The following is a 12,399-nucleotide window of genomic DNA, read 5'->3' on the forward strand; positions in this document are numbered from 1 at the left end:
ACTGTTGAAGCCATTTTCATTTATAAATATTTTCTTCTTTGAAAAAATGACAGCGGACGAACACAAAATAGTATCCGACTCGACAAACAGTGTACGGGGCTGTCCACATACCACGTGGACAACTTTAGGGGGGGTAGGGGGTAAGAAAATGTCCACTCTTGTCCACGGAGAGGGGGGAGGGGGTATAGACTGAGTCCACGTGGACAGGAAGAATTTTCTCTGCGTATTTATCAATAAACGGATTGAGAAGCCTGAGAGTGCTGCCCATTCAAACGTTTATATATTTTCTCTCATATCATGGATCTTCTTCAGTGAAATCTGTATTATAAAAATATCTCACGTAAATTGTGAATGACCAACTATTTCCTATGATCGAACTTTTATAGTTACGGGATATGCAGAGCCCTCATAGCCAAAACTATAAAAATTAAACGATTCCATAATGGTTGAGATTCCATGATATGCGTAAATGATTTTTATCAAATATAATTTTCTATACGTTTTGTTATATCTCGAGAACAATATATGATAATAACGTCTGTATAGTTTTTCATACAGAATTGCGTGTAAAATCATTTTTCCAAAGTATTTTCTTTCCATTAATTTTCTAGGAATAAATATTTACATTTGCAGGAGATTGTCTATGCATCACTAGTCGTCAACTTAAAACAATCGAGCCAGTGTTCTGATAAATTATAGAATATTTCAGGAGGTGATAGAGGATCATATTTGATGAAAAAATCCTAGGCATGTAGTCAATTCTCAACTAGAAAATTGTTGAATTTTTGTTAAGTCTAATTTTATGTTTTGAACTGACTCTAATTTAGAAAGTACGCTCCTTAGAATAATTATACTGTTCATTGGAAAGATAAGAAAATTTAGTATAGAATGCAATTGTAAAACTTTCAAATTAATAGAACCCAGGATCAACTTTTAAATGTAAGGAACCAACTTCAAATCTTGTGTTTTTAATTAATTTTCCAAAAATGCATGATAAACTGGATTGTTTCTATCAGCCAAATTGAAGCTCTCCAACCACTCTACTGTTCCTTCCTTGACACCACACTATTATCCTTCTTGTTATCTTCCACTAATTTAAATGTGTTCACAACATAATTTTATGCAAATTTTCAAATGAAAGCATCGTGCGCATTTTTTGAATTTTCAGTTCAGTCATTTTAAGGCAAAAAACCGGTCTCAAGGAAAGTTCAATAATTCTTTCGTAGTTAAGATTTGATCATCAGCGTGGAAGATTTTTTATGATCCCCTATCTCTTCAAATTTTTCGGATCAGCTTAGGTATATATATAATAATATTATTTTAAACAGATATAATAGTTTTCGATATTTTATTCAATTTATGAGAAAGTTTTCTCAATAGTTTGAACATTTGTAAAAAAAAATAACAAAAATAAAAATAATAATGAATTTCTCAAAAAAAAAATGTTTCAATCGGGCAACAGGCTTCAGGGCCATTTTTGGAAAAAATGAACAAAATTTCAATAAAATGGGGAGGATCGGAGGATTAATTTGGCGTTGAATTGCTCTCTGGTAAACTGTGACGTTTTAATAAGGATTTAAGTGGAGGAAAACTAAAGAGCAATACAAATAACTTATCGTGCAAGATTAGTAAAAAAATATTGAGTCGTGAGTTTTCTGATGTTTTTTCCCCACGAGCATTTTGGAAGCTATCTAGACACTCAATGCAGGATGGTCAATAAGCAGTTGAAAAATAAAAAAAAATATATATAGATATTGAAAATATTTTTAATAAGGTATTAGTACCCTTTGAAACTATTGCGGAAAAGGTTTCTATTGCGCTGATGACTAAATGTGAATTGATCGTGTGAATGAACAGACATTTCCTGTGGCGAAATGTCGAAAATGTTTTGAGTGATCTTTGAAACGCTCTAACTCTGTTATAAAATAATGCATTCGTCAAAGCATCAACTGGACCATGTATTAAATATTTCCAAGATTGCGATGAGTAGATTTGACCATCGATTTGTTGTGCGAATAATTTTTCATTCGATAGAGAATACCTCTGTAGTAAATAGTTCTACTGAAACTCTCTATGAATTTAATGGACGCGAAATAATCATGTTGATTGGATTGCTTGTAAGCATATATTCTCAAAATCTAGAGAAACTTTCAAAACAAACTACAAACGCTTCATCTGTTCTTGCAAAGTATTTTATCTACAACACATATACACATCACACACTAGAAATTTGTAGCTTGAAAATGCTGTATTTTTTATCTTAATGTCATCATTTATATCGAAGATTCAGGCGTTCCGAAATCTCTGAAAAATTTCGATCTTTTACTCCTCATCCTTTGTCAAGTGAGGATCTATAGATATCAGTACATGCTTCCTACTTTATCTTTTTTTTTTTAATTCTTTTTAAATGATAGAAAAAGAGTCTATGTATATAAAATCGTTCTGTTCGTTTTTGTGCGCTTCAAAAACTCGAGCTCTGATGGAGCTCATATTAGAACACAACATACGAGCCACTTCAAAAATTGTTGTTGCTACTGCCAACGCCTCAAGAAGCTTCAAGCTTTCCACATGAAATGAGCACACTTCAGAAATAAATCTGTGAAAGTATGCGGATGCGGATTGTTCAACTGGATATTGTGCGTTTCCGTGTTGACAAACCAGATAGCAGATAGCCTTTAAGATAATAGAAAAACAAAGTATTACAAGTATTTTAATTAGAGGCGAATGAACTGCAAAGTTTAAAGCCTTTTAAAAGCAAAAAACAAAGAACATACAAGTATTTCAAAATTAAACTCATATGGAATTATATGGAATATTTACTACTCATTTTTCTGTCATAAAACACAAATGAGCCACGGCAAACGTGGCAGGGTTCAGCAAATAAAATTTGAAACAAAATAAACTTAAATGGAATTAAAATTTAATTCATGCGCAGTTCAGTTATTTTCCGAATTATTCTAATAAAATCAAGAAAAATGTCCACGTAGACAACAGGGGGAGGGGTATGAAAATGTCCACGCTTGTCCACGGAGGGGGAGGGGGGAGTTTAAAATCGTGCTTTTTCTGTCCACGTGGTATGTGGACAGCCCCTACTATGTGTTAACAGTGTTTGTCATTCATTCCGAATAGCTGTATTTAGCCAAATAGATTTATGTCAAATATTTGACAAAAACAAATAGGTGTAATTATGGTTGTAAAATATTTTTGTCAAACATGAAATTTGTACTAAATTTTGACCAAGTTTTTCCTGTCAAAAAGTGTCAAATATTTGACCTCCGATCAAACAGTGTACGGCCACCTTTAGGAAAGATCCCTTCTTTCATTAATAGCGATTACAGTGACAATTATTCGATGTGTTCATATTTTGATTTTGAATTATTCGATACAAAATTACTCGATTGAAATTTCAGATATTCGATTATTTGAATTAATCGAACGATTAACCGACGTCTCTAGTGTGAGGCACATGTGAGCCGTGTTGGTAGCAAGACGGGTCTATGGTACTAGGTGAGGCCGTTTCGTCACTAAGTTGGTTAGGGGAGCGGTATATAAAAAAGTACGGAAGAAAGCAGAAGGGGATTTTTTTTCCTTGAAGCGTGAAAGAGACAGACTGATCACGAGCGAGCTTGGGCACAAGCGTATTGTGTTTTGTTTACAAACAAAACACAGTAGACTTTCAAGATGGCTGAAAAGTGGTTTTAGCAAGTTGGCCCACCTTAGGATATACTTCTACGCGCCTTGGTTGGTAGCAAGGCGCATCTATATGTACCAGGTGAAACAATCATATGAAATGCACTTTCAGCCATATTGGAAATGCTGTCGGTATTGTTTACAAACAGCATCAGCACGCTGCCGGCGGCTCTCTACAAACTGCTACGACGCTTATTCGAACGATGCCTACTATGTTCGGGTTTCGCGAATTTATGTGAAAAAGAAAGAATGATTTTGTAGAATTTCATTCTCATCCACTACTCTTGCATGTGAAAATGCAAAAATGGCGTATCCTAGCAATAACAAAACAAACAACCCCCGCTCCACAAACCGTAATCCCCTTCTTATTGAAGTGATGATGTTGCTTCACCTGTTCTACATTTATGCAAGCGCCTTGGTTGGTAGTTAGCTCACGAGCGCTTCTCAACTGACGCTCAACCTCATGGTACCATAGAGGTCGTTCGCTTACCGTGGACACGCTTTTAGATATCCATCTGCGTGAATTGCGTTTCGATTTCATTTTAAGGACATTTTACTTTATAAGCGTTCATATTGTTCGTCTATTCCCTAACTGGACACGACGGTTAGAAACGGTCGCATTTCAATCGATCGTCAAAATAGTCGCGGTTGCCTTTTGACAGATAAATATGTCAAGAGTGACAGATTCTATTATCGTCTTTGTTTTTTTTTGTGGAATTTAAAGATAGATAATAGCATGGAAAATTCAATTCAAAAAACGTTCAGCATCGTCGAACTAACATCAACACAAAATGGGGGTAGTGGGGGCAAATTGGTCATGGGGGGGGCAATGTGGTCACCTGCTTGTTCGGTAGTATAACTATTGACTATAGATGCCGTATTGATAGTCACCTTATGTTTGAAGAATTTAATGACTTTTGAGTCACCCTGTACTTCAGTAGAGCTGTCACATGTCAAAATACAAATAAAAACAGAAATTACTCTCTCGATAGCCATTCGGCCGTAGTTCTGTGCGCATCGTATCTAAGGAATTTCTCGTGAAATTTAGTTTATTCATTCTAAAATGTTGGACAAATCATCAGTTTGGACGACTGTTCACATATTCTGGGAGAGGTGAACAGATATTTTGTTTAATTTCAGCGATTAATTAGCATAGAAATTATTTTCATGTTTGGGAGCAAAGTGGTCATAGGTGAATAATAACTTACAATGTTTTGTTTACTAAAGCCGATATACCTCATCACATCCTGCTCTTGAAGAAGATCCTTTTGTGGCTTTGATCCTGGATAAATATTCCACTCCAACTAACCCAAGCCTCATTATGCGGAACGTTATGTGTTTCTTACTACGTTTTTGTATGCAAGAGAAAATTTAAATTGAGACTCTAGGTGAATAGGCCAAGCTTATTTCATACGTGTACCTACTAAAACAAATATAATTTGAACAAATTTGGACGAAAAAAACGCATAAATGTATCCCATTTAGTGCGGGTGACCACTTTGCCCCCACTAGATGACCACTTTACCTCCAAGCAAAAAAAAGTTCGATTTTTTACCTTTTTTTCTAATGATGAAAAGTGTACTCAATTAAAGTAATTTTTGGATTGAATAAGAAATATTTGAAGAGAAACTTGAAATAATAATATGTAAACTATCGCCACTATCGGCTGTTCTATCGTCACTATCGCCACTATCGGCTGTTCAAGCCGCACTCACTAAATTTATCTTATATGACTGCACAGAAGTGTTTCCAAACTCGCACAAAACTTAAATCGCCCAAATGTGATAAATTCAATCCATCGGTGCAGTAATTTCTTTCTCACCATTTCCCCTCATGTATGTGACGTAATTGCAACGGAATGTTTAAAAACGTGGACTTCAACTTCACTTCCACACCATTTCTACGACAACTTGGTGTCCATATTCAAATCGTGTAATGTGTATAGCTAATTATCTTCCCATGTTTAGAATAATGTACGTTTTTTGTGTATCGGGCCCAGCAAATGTGTTAGAAACGAACGATTGTGAAATCTTCCATCAAAGTGGAATCAATACTTTCTGTATTCCGTTGTTGATTTACTAATGATAACGTGCTCTCTAGCACCTATTCTATGGATCCACCAGTTGAGGCTGGATCATCGACTGAATCCTAAGAGAACGATAGAGTCTCGGTATCTCTGGTAATCTAAGTGTTCTGTCATTAGTAACATTGTTCACTGCAGAGTATTATCGATCATAGGAAAATCTAATTCATCTTTACGTTCCGTTTTGGATTCACCTTCCTCCATATTTTCCCTGTTCAGCCAAAGTGTTTCATGATGACTATTATCGTCAACACAATGAAAAATCTTTCGCCAACGTTCGGAAAATATTCATAGGATGCGTTCCACTCCGTTTTCCAGCACCAAGTGTATTGGAAATGTTATCTATTAGGTTGTTTCGAAAGTTTTTACTCTCAATGGCCAATTGCCTCCTAAGCGCCTGGTAACATGCTGAATAGCATATTCATCGCCATCTTAATGCTTTTCCATAGAAGAGATACGTCACCATGCGCGAGTTGCTATACTTGACATCCAATGTGTCGTTCATATGCTCACACGGGGCAGATCTACCACTCTATGACCGCATGCACTTTTCATGCGTGCTATCGTGTATCTCTCCTACGTAACCTGACTAGGTTCCACCACTCGGTGACCACACCCCATGCCCCATCATGCGCGTTATTGTGTACACCTCTTCCATCATTCCGTGATCGCATCGCATGAATGCACGTGATCGTGTATACCTTCATACGCGCTATCGTGTATACCTTTTACGCAGGGTCCAACACTGTTCTTCGTCTAGATTCCCTTTTGCATTTATGCCACCATTTTCACGTTTCAACACCTCTTATACGGAAATTATGCCCTGCCTAACGTGTGATACCATCTTCTTTACACTCGAGTATCACTGACACGGGGGATATAGCACATAGAAGTTAGACCTTCAGTGCCCCTTATTCAAGTGGTATAGCCCATATAAGGATTACCTAACCTCTTCACGCTCCAGTACCTCTTACACTAGAGTTATACTCCTGGTTGATCAAATATCTACCGGAATTGATACCAGCAGTGTTATCGACCCATCATCCAAGCTCAGCTCTTAATAGTGTAAAACATGGCATCGCCAACGTCTACTCGCATAGCTTTTTCAACTCACTATAGCCATCTCTGACGGGATAGGTTGCTATACTTATACCGCAAGCCGGGGCACTTTGTTTGATCTGGAAACCGTAATTGGTTCCACCCAGCAGACATTAAATCGTATAGTTTTGCACGTGCCAAGTCTTACAAGAAATTCGAATAAATCATAATCGCATATAATATCAATCAAAGTATGTATCATGTATATATGAAATCGCATAAAATATAAAAACTCGATTTTATATACCATTATCAAATTAAGTCGCAATTCGGTATAATAAACATCAATTTTATGTCGTAAAATATATTTAATCCGCATCATATGCGTATATTACGCTGATGCAGTTTGTGTATCGTATAAGCATATAATTTAAATCGATTCAGTACTATAGTAAATCGTGTTGCATGCTGAAGAAAATCGTGAAACAGTAAATCATATTATATCCTAATAAAGAACATATTACATCATATTGAAATGTCAATGAAATGCTGATGCACTAGAAAGTTTTAACCGCTGTTGAATTAAATTTCAGATAGCGGCGCGAGATAGCTGGTGGATGATAATCCAGACGACCGGAGTTCGAACCAACATCGGAGCAGTTTTCACCAAACATCAATCTGTGCCATTTAAAACATTCATATTCCACTCCCAACACAAGTCAATCAAACAATTATTATTTTTACAAACATGAATAATCAGATATGAAAATGGCAATTCCTGAGGCTATAATAAACATTTCACGAAAATATTTTGCGCCATTTGTTTTTTTATCTATGTCTGTAATAAATCGTATATGAGTATGGCAAAAGTTGTATTTGGTGCTTTGACAATTCATGAATATATTCATATTAGATCGCAATTCAATTTCAACATAATCGCTATTAAAGCCGGTCAAAGTTGCATATTCATCCAAACAAATTCGGTAAGCATTTGCCATGTATGTATATGGCCTCCACTTTTGCATGCATATGCCAGTTAGGCGCATTATATGCCAACCAAATTTTAGGGCATATGATGTTATATATACGCTTGTTATGCGATTTAATGTTTGCTGGGCAGTGCCCGTCCAGAGCCAGACTCCGATGAGAGGGTGCTCCGGGTGCGGGGTTCCAACATTTTTTCCTCAGCATCCAAATTTAACAATTTTTTTGTCAACAGTGTTTCACATCCTGCTGGGTCTCGTTAATAAATATTTGATAACTGGGCGTGTGCCTCATGTATGGAAAGAGTCTTTAATTGTTCCCACTCAAGAGGTTGCTGGGACGATTAAAGCCGAAGAGTTTCGTCCCATCAACATTTTGCACACGTTAGAGAAAATCTTGGTACTCAACGGACTATTTTCAATGATTCTATTTCCAGTCCCGTAGGGAATAACCTGCGAGTACCTCAGGGAACTATATTAGGGCCCCTTTTATTTTTTATGTACATCAATGACATGCGACGAGTTTTACGTTATTGCGATATTAATCTTTTTGCTGATGATACTGTGTTATTCATTGCAGCTAAAAATGTATATGAGGCCGTTTTACACATGAATGGAGATTTGCGTCCTTTAACACTCCTATACTCGCGCATTGGTCTGTCAGACCGAGAAATCAATAATTCGTTCATTTCTCAGAAAATATCAACACTACGACTTTGCGATTCTCTCTAGCTTCGTTATTCGTCGTTCGTCATCGTTTAGCGTTTCGCATGTGTTGGTACAAAGGGGATGTGTGCCACTTTTTTAACACTTTCGGTCTGACACACCGACGCAGTATAGACAGTATAGGAGTAACTTTTTTGGACAAGTGCCTTCTTCATATTCTAGAATATTGTTGAATGAAATGTATAAATTAATGTTAGTGGCGTGGAATATTTATTGAATATAATGCATAAGATCATTACCGGACTATTCTTATTTGATTTCAGTTCTTTTTGTAACTGGATTGAACGGATCCATATATTAACTATTCGTCGATATATTCGTCGTTAGATTCATACGTTCAAAAGTATAAATGTTTGACTTTCGTATGGTTATATACATATACACACATTTCACTTGTGGAAGAATTGTAAACAGTAAACTATAAACTAATCGGTGGCTTATGGTAATTTTTAACAGTTACAGTTTCGGGGATGTTTTTGACGTAGGACTACGTCTAACCGGAAGATATAGGGGGTGAAATGAAAATCTAGGCACTGAACAAGTAGGAAAAAATGCAAGATTTGGAACGCTTAAAACTCGAGCATTTCTCAATAGATCGCAAAGGTTTTTGCATCAATTGATAGGAAATATATCTACGCATCTATCATAACGAATAACATATCATTTTTCTTGAGATAAATAATTGAATAATTGTGAAATATCAAGCATTGTCCAAATGCACTATGTGCCCATTTTTGATTGGTCCATTTTGTGCTCCTCAAATCATACCGACCAAAACGGGCAACCAGAGCAGCAGCGAAATAGAATGAAGCACGATTGGAAAGGAAAAAGAAAAAAAATTAACGAAACATTCGTCGCAGTCTCACACATGCGTAATTCTCGAGCCAGCCAGTCAGCTTAAAAATCCCCGCTCCGCTGCCGTAACGATCATTCTCATTCAAACCGTACACCACATCGGTTCGCATCACAACACATCAACAAACCAACCCAAGCAGCCATGTCTGGACATGGTAAAGGAGGAAAAGTGAAGGGAAAGGCAAAATCCCGCTCGAACCGTGTTGATCTGGAGTTCCCCGCAAGGGTAGCTAGGCCGAGCGCGTTAGTACCAGTGCACCAGTCCACCTAGCCGGCGTTATATAGTTTCGGCCGCCGAAGTGATCGAGTTGGCTGGTAAAGCTGCTCGCGACGATAAGAAAACCCTCATTCAGAACAGAACACATCAAGACAACAACAGGCAGTTGCAGCGAGTGGCGAGTGGCAAACGCAATCGCAAAACGGCATCAGGTAGCAGAAGAAAAAAGTTTGTTCTTTATACAAACTGCTTTGGTGGCAAATCCAGAACAAGGCGGCATCGAGGGCGTTCGAAATGGTTTTTTTCAAAACCACGAGTACTAAGTTTTCTAAATTGGAACCATTCCATAAAAACGGCGCTTATCAGGGCCATTAAACCTTTCAAAAAAGAGTTTACGAAATACAGTTCAATGCTTTCTAAAATAATATCCAAAATAATAATAAAACACAAATTGATTTTTTCATAATTTGTTTGCCAGGATATGATGAGTATGTGAATTTGGCAGTTGTTCTGAGCTTATTGATTAAATTTTTTATTTTTTTAATTTTTTTATTAAATTTATCACCAATTCTTAAATTGCTTCTAGATTGAAAGTACAGTAATTTACACTTATCTCGACATTTAGCTAATTGGACGGACTTGTAATGCGACATATTTAGTTCGACATTTTTGTAAACATAGAGTTCGGGGTCCAAATTATGACCCCACATTGAAAGTCGACACTGTACCACTGTCATCGCAAATGTTCAATTACAGGTTAAAATTACCTCCAATCCGACACTGAGTGGTGGTAATGCGACGTGCCATTGAATGTAATTTACTGTACAATATGTCACAAGCTGGATAGGAAGAAATTTCCCAACTGTGAAATCTGTGGCGAGTGGCAAACGCAATCGCTAAACAGAAAGGTTTAGTCGAACAAGATGGGGATATCGAGTGATAACAAAACAATAAACTCTTTAGATTGAAGATAATTTTGTGATCCTGAAAAGGACCCTTTTTAGCCTGCATGTGAATCCAACGAGCGAACAAATCGTAATGAATGTATTTTTCTTTCTTTCTTTCTTTGTTTTTAAGAGGCTTTAAACTTTGAAGTTCATTCGCCTCTAGCCCAGTGGAGAGCCACAATAAAACCAGCCCAGAGGGGACTGTCGAAAGGGAAACCAAAAAACGCAAAAACACAACGCCAAAGGTTCTTTTCAGAACCAGCAACATGTTCATAAAGAGTAAACAGTACACTAATCCATTTTTCAGGTATTCACGTAGGAGAAGAAAATAAAACAATATATTTAAAATATATATTTAAAAAAAATATATATATTTAACAATATTTAACTGTCCCCTTTGTATAGTCCTACGTCACTCCGGTTATGTCCCGACATTACCCACCCGTCTTTTTTTTATAATTGACAATATCGACAAGAATACAAGAAAAAGGATAAGAAGTTCCTAGAAATCCTTTTATATCATCTTTTTATGTCCCATCTAAGAAAAAAGCATTATATCTTAGTTTCCCAAGAATACAGAGACAAAGAATATTAGAAATATGCAAACTTTATATTCCAGAATCTTTATCATCTGGTAATTATCTAGAAGGTCGTTATACATTCTTCTCTTCGATAAAAGACCCGAAAAACATGCAACAACTGCATGAAATGTGAAAAATATGTTTATTTCGAGTACGTAGTTATGCTCAAGGCGCTTATATCAATGTATAACAGGTGAAGCAACATCATCACTTCAATAAGAAGGGGATTACGGTTTGTGGAGCGGGGGTTGTTTGTTTTGTTATTGCTAAGATACGCCATTTTTGCATTTCCACATGCGAGAGTAGTGGATATGAGAATGAAATTCCACAAAATCATTCTATCTTTTTCATATAAATTCGCGAAACCCGAACATAGTAGGCATCGTTCGAATAAGCGTTGTAGCAGTTTGTAGAGAGCCGCCGGCAGCGTTCTGATGCTGTTTGTAAACAATACCGACAGCATTTCCAATATGGCTGAAAGTGCATTTCATATGATTGTTTCACCTGGTACATATAGAGGCGCCTTGGTTATGCTATGTTCTGATTTATACTCCAATGAAACCACAATCGATTAATACGTTTTTATGTCATTTTAAAGCTCTTTATACTTCCATAAATTATATTCAGTTGCTTACTTTTAATTAATAACAGTAAAAAATTTGAATTTCGTTATTTGTGTTGCAGTATCAAAAATTACTGTTTTGAGGAGGCTGAATTAGATGACTATTAAAACATAATAAAGACGAAGAAAGCATATTTTTGGAGTTTTTTCATTCAATCACACCCTCTTCTTCAAATAAATGCCAATAAAGCCTGAAAAATACACAATGGCAACAATACTGAGAAGTTCAATTTTCGGTCTGTGACACCGTGCGCGAGTATACGTGTTATGTTTTTGCACGCGAGTACAGGAGGGTTAAGTAGATGGTTGAAGTATAAGCAATAGGGCGCTTGCAGCGTGCATGTGTATTGGTGATCTGTTGGGCAGGCAAAAGAGATCGCTGCATAGGATTTATATGGATCGACAAGATTGAGCTTTGTTTAAATAATTATATTACCGGAATAGATTACGTGCTATTCCATATTAATAACATGCGAACATATATGTCCTTAAATCAAAATATTTACTTTTAGCGTTAAAGGCATATACACGGAGAAAATTTGAAATCTCTGTTATGGCTATGATTTATATCAATGGAAGCAGATTGATTATTCAAAAAGTTGCACAGGAACAGTGAAGACTGCACATTGTCATTGTAGAGCCGGATTAAGTGAATAT

This window comes from Toxorhynchites rutilus, chromosome 2 (genome assembly GCF_029784135.1).
Source record: "Toxorhynchites rutilus septentrionalis strain SRP chromosome 2, ASM2978413v1, whole genome shotgun sequence".
NCBI lineage: Eukaryota > Metazoa > Arthropoda > Insecta > Diptera > Culicidae > Toxorhynchites > Toxorhynchites rutilus.